General features: G+C 36.8%; 1 protein-coding gene across 2 annotated transcripts in view; it reads left to right on the top strand.

Moving 5' to 3' along the window:
- The window catches only part of LOC106464426 (probable ATP-dependent RNA helicase DDX28), a 98,288-nt gene that overhangs the window by 15,087 nt on the left and 77,874 nt on the right, over positions 1 to 5,327 (top strand). The gene's annotated exons all lie outside the window — the stretch shown is intronic.

Below are 5,327 nucleotides of genomic sequence, written 5' to 3'. Positions count from 1 at the left end.
TCTGGCCATTGCATCCTGCATAGGTATAGGGGTGTGCTTGCTTTACTCGTATCTTCAATTGTGGACTGTCCAAGGCATCTACAAACTGATCCCTCAGCAACAATTTGAGGAGATCGGGTGGCGCAGTTGAGTAGGCCTTTTGTGGCATACTTTCCAAGTCCTGTGCCAGCTCTTGCAGGCTCTCCCCTTTACCACGGATTCTTGTCCTAAATCTAGCCCTATAGACTTCAGACTGATTTTAAGTTCCGTATCTGAGTTCTAGAGCCACTACCAGCGCTCTATAGTTGCGCCTGTCGTCTGCTGGCAACTGTCCAAGTATTTCCAGTGGTTGTCCCTTCAAGCTCGTTGCTAGATATACTGCTTTCTGTTCCTCTGTCCATCCATTCATTTCTGCTAGTAGCTCAAATTGTGCTCTATATGCTTCCCACGGTGCCTTTGCATCGAATTCCTGTGGCTTCTTTCATACTAGATCACCCTTATTGCTGGCATTCATATCTGGGATGTAACTTCTGGCAGGACTGAAGATGTCTGCATTAGGGTTTAGCTGCAGGGTCTGGAAGGGGCTTCCTGTTGTCTGGAGCTGATTACGTCCATGGCTAATATATCCTCCCTGTGTAAAAGACAGTAAATCATCCTTTAATGTATTTAATTCACTTTGAAATTTACTAATGTTTTCCATTTGTATTTTTTGTTTCCTATCTTTTTCCAGTTGCCACTGCTGCAGTTTCTCTTCTTGTTTATGTTCTCGTTCTTCTTGTTTCTATTCTTTTTCTCCAACAGCTGTTGTAATCTCTTTTGTTTATTTTGCTGTTCGAGCTGCCACTGTAGCAGGTTTTCTTGCCACTGCTGTTGTCTCTCTTGTGAAGGAACTGTGACCTGCACAGTAAACACAGCGGGCAAGCAAGACAAAAAAAAAAAAAACGAACATAGAGATTTTAAGAGTTATGTATATGGATAAACTAGATGGAGTACTTATCCCCCAGACTTTATGTAAATTCATGATTAATGAAAAGTAATCTTAGGACATGAACAGTTGCTTCCCTTATACATAATTAACACAAAATGTGAAATCGCAAATATGCACGTATCTCCGCATAGACCCAACAAACCACTATGCCAACTTTGATGAAGATCCATCCAGAGTGATAAAAACGCCAAAAGGTTATCTTAGGACATGAAAAGTTGCTTCCCTTTTATATAATTGCAGAAAAGCAAAAACACTCATAAAAATTGCAAAACACAAAAAGTGAAACCACAAACTTGCACGTATCTCTCCATGGACCCAACAAACCTTCATGCCAAATTTAGTGAAGATCCATTAACAGGGGCGAAGTAGTGGTAACAAACGCGAAAACACAAAAACGGCCATACAAACCGCAAAATGCAAAATTACATGGACATACAACAGAGAACAGACAGTGCTATTATATCTATATAGCTACTAGCTGGACTACTCATCCATCCACGAAAGTTTTGCAAATTCATGATTAATGAAAGGTTATCTTAGGACATGAAAAGTTGCTTCCCTTATATGTAATCGCAAAAAACGGGAAACGCCCATCAAAGCTGCAAAACAAAAAATGTGAAGCCGTAGATTTGCACATATTTCTCTATGGACCTATGAGATCCATCTACAGGGGGCGAAGTAGTGGTAAAAAAACGCGAAAATAGAAAAACGCTCACAAAAATGGCAAAACGTAAAATGCAAAACTGAAAATTTGTATTTATTTCCCCATGGAACCAATGAACTTCCATACCAAATTTGGTGAAAATACATCTAAAGGAGGTGAGGCAGTGGTAAAAAATGCAAAAACGCGAATAAAAACCGCAAAATGCAAAACTCAAAAATTGTATGTATCTCCCTATGGACCCAGTGAACGTCCATACTCATTCATAGGGGGCAAATTACTGGTAATATACACAAAAACTCCTATAAAAACCTCAAAACATAAAATACAGAATTGAAAATTACTATGTATCTCCTCATTTACACAATGAACCTCCATACCAAAGTTGGCGAAGAACCATCTATATGATTTCAGGTAGTGGTAAAAAACGCAAAAATGCAAAATTACAAAACTGAAAATTTGTATGTATCTCTCCATGGACCCACTGAACCTCCGTACGAATTTTGGTTAAGATCCATCCACAACCTGCAAAGTAGTTACATGGACAGACAACATACAGTACCATTATATTTATATAGATACTAGCTGGATTACCCATTTCATGTGCGCAAGTTATGTAAATTCATGATTAATGAAAGGTTATATTAGGACACGAAAAGTTGTTTCTCTTACATGTAATGTAAGAAACGCAAAAGCGTCCATAAAAACCGTAAAATGCAAAACTGAAAACTTAAAATTGGTAGGTATCTCTCCATGGACCTAATTGACAACCATATCACAGTTCCTGAATTTCCATCCACAGGAGGTAGGCAGTGGTAAAAAAACCCGAAAATGCAAAAACGCCCATAAAAACCGCAAACTCGCAAATTTGCATATATCTCTGAATGGACCCAAAAAACCTTCCTGCCAAATTTAGTGAAGATCCAGAGGGCGAATTGGTGGTAAAACGCCCATAAAAACCACAAAACGCTAAAATGCAAAGATGAAAATATGTATGTAACTTTCCATGGACCCAATGATCCTGTGTACCAAATTCTGTGAAGATCAATCCACACCCTGCCAAGTAGTTACATGGACATACTACAGATAACAGACAGTACTATTATATTTATATAGATACTAGCTGGACTACTCATCTATCGACGGAAATTTTGCAAATTCTTGATTAATGAAAGGTTATCTTTGGACATGAAAAGTTGCTTTTCTTATATTTATTTGCAACAAAACGTCCATAAAAACTGCAAAACACAAATGTGAAACAACAAATTTGCATGTATCTCTCCATGGACTCAACAAACCTTCATGCCAAATTTGGGAAAGATCCATCCATAGGGGGCAAAGTAGTGTTAAAAATCGCGAAAATGCCCAGAAAAACCGAAAAACTCAAAATGCAAAACTGAAAATTTGTATGTATCTCCCTGTGGTCTCAATAAACCTCCTTAACAACTTTGGTGAACATCCATCAACAGGGAGCGAAATATTAGTAAAAAGCAAGAAAACGACAAAAAAAAACCTGCAAAACTGAAAATTTGTATGTATCTCCCCATGGATAAACTGAACCTCCATACCAATTTTGGTGAATATCCATCCACAACCTGCAAATCAGTTACAATGACATAAAACAGACAAAAGACAGTACTATTATATTTATATAAATACTAGCTGGAGTACCCATCCCTTGAACGGAAGTTATATAAATTCATGATTAATGAAAGGTTATATTAGGACATGAAAAGTTGCTCCCTTATAAGTAATTGTAAGAAAAGCAAAAACGTCCATAAAAACTGAAAAACACAAAATATTAAACCGCAAATTTGCATGTATCTCCACATCGACCCAACAAACCATCTTCTCAAATCTAATGAAGATTCATCAAGAGGGAGCGAAGTAGTGGTAAAAAACGAGAAACTCCCATAAAACCCGAAAAACGCAAAATTCAAAACTGAAAATTTGTGTGTATCTCCCCATTCACTCATTGAAACACCGTACCAAATTTGGTGAAGCACCATCCACAGGGAACGAAGTAGTGGTAAAAAAAAACGCCCATAAAAGCTGAAAAACGCAAAATACAAAACCGAAAATTTGTATGTATCTCCTCTTGCACCCAATAAACCTCCAATCCAGATTTGGTAAACACCAATCTATCTATAGGTGACGAATTAGTGGTAAAAAAGACAAAAACGTCCATAAAAACTGCAAAATGCAAAACTGAAAATTTGCATATACCTCTTCATTCACGCAGTGAACATTCATACCACATTTGGTGAACATCCATCTACAGGTGGCGAATTAGTGGAGAAAAAACGCAAAAAGCCCATACAAACCGCAAAATGAAAATGCAAAACTGAAAATTTATATGTATTTCCTCCAAGGACCCCATCAACATCCATCCACAAGAGTTGAGATAGAGGTAAAGGAGACAAAAATGTAAAAACGCTCATATAAACCTCAAAACGCAAAATTAAAAAAAAATTTGTATGTATCTCCCCAATCACCCAGTGTACCTCCATACCAAATTTATTAGACATCCATCAACAGGGGGCGAAGTAGCGGTAAAAAAACAAAAACGTCAATAAAAATTGCAAAACGCAAAATGCAAAACTGAAAGTTTTTATGTACCTCACTATTGACCCAATGAACCTCTATACCAAATGTGGTGAAGATCCATTTACAGGAGGCGAAGTAGTGGTAAGAATTGCAAAAAGACACATACAAACAATAAAACGCAAAATCCAAAACTGAAAATTTGTATGTGTTTCCCCATTGACCCAATGAACTTACATTTTAAATTTGGTGAGCATCAAACTACAGGTGACGAATTAATGGTAAAGAATGCAAAAAGGTTAAAAAAAACTCCAAAACACATAATGTGAAACCGTAGGTTTCTATGTATCTTCTCATTCACCCATTGTACCTCAGTACCAAATTTGGTGAATATCCATCAACATGGGGCTAAGTAGTGGTAAAAAATAAAAATAAACCTTAAAAACTACAAATGCAAAACTGAAAATTTCTATGTATCTCTCTTTGGACCCAATGAACCTACACACCATGATTGTTGAACATCCATCTATATGGGGCTAAGTAGTGGGAAAAAAGCAAACACGCCCATCAAAACCGCAAAACGAAAAATGTAAAACTGAAAGTTTGCATGTATTTCCCCATTGACCCAATGAACCTGCTAACAAATTTGGTACAGATCTATTTATAAGGGCAGAAGTAGTGGTTAAAAAAAAGCAAAAACGCCCATATAAACACAAAATGCAAAACTAAGAATTTGTATGTACCCCTGCATGGACCAAATCCTGTGAAGTAATTACATGGACATACAACAGACAAAAGACAGTATTATTGTATTTATTAATATGCTAGAGTAAGACTAACAGTACAAAAGGAGATAAGAAGAAGAAGAATTTATTCCGTAAAAGCGCGATTCTAAAGTAATTGAATCAGCCTGAATGTACTTTGACAAAAGAAACAGAGGATATTTTGAAGAAAGAATACCAAATGATTATGGTAACTCGCGCCACAATTATAAGTGAATCACACCTAGAATACTAGTGCGATAGTAATAGAGAAGATTGTTCGGCTTGTCAACTGAAATTCTAAAGTAATAGAATAGGCCTAAGTGGATTTTTGACAGGAAGAGAGCTATATATATAGTGTTTATGATATGCCTATAACCTCTATAGTGGTAAG

The sequence above is a fragment of the Limulus polyphemus genome, unplaced genomic scaffold (assembly GCF_000517525.1).
Source record: "Limulus polyphemus unplaced genomic scaffold, Limulus_polyphemus-2.1.2 Scaffold1649, whole genome shotgun sequence".
In the NCBI taxonomy this organism is placed as follows: Eukaryota; Metazoa; Arthropoda; class Merostomata; order Xiphosura; family Limulidae; genus Limulus; species Limulus polyphemus.
The sequence above is the reverse complement of the archived record's forward strand: the minus strand, read 5'-3'. Positions and strand labels throughout refer to the sequence as shown.